The following is a 272-nucleotide window of genomic DNA, read 5'->3' as shown; positions in this document are numbered from 1 at the left end:
TCAGCCGTGGCGGCCATCTTGGCCGGGGACTCAGCCGTGGCGGCCATCTTGTGAGCAAGCTCTGGCTTGGCAGACGTGACGTGAGCTGGCCTGGCATGGTGTTAGCAGGTCCTGGAGTAGCAGGCGTGACATTGACTTGAACAGACATAGCATGAGCAGACACAAACAGACTAGACTCACCAACAGCGGGTTAAATACATTCAATACATGACAAGGACACAATGGGAACATGAAGCTACTTATAGCAGACAAGGAGGGTCACATGACATGAA

Source organism: Sinocyclocheilus grahami, unplaced genomic scaffold (genome assembly GCF_001515645.1).
Source record: "Sinocyclocheilus grahami isolate Dianchi unplaced genomic scaffold, SAMN03320097.WGS_v1.1 scaffold2163.1, whole genome shotgun sequence".
NCBI lineage: Eukaryota > Metazoa > Chordata > Actinopteri > Cypriniformes > Cyprinidae > Sinocyclocheilus > Sinocyclocheilus grahami.
The sequence above is the reverse complement of the archived record's forward strand: the minus strand, read 5'-3'. Positions refer to the sequence as shown.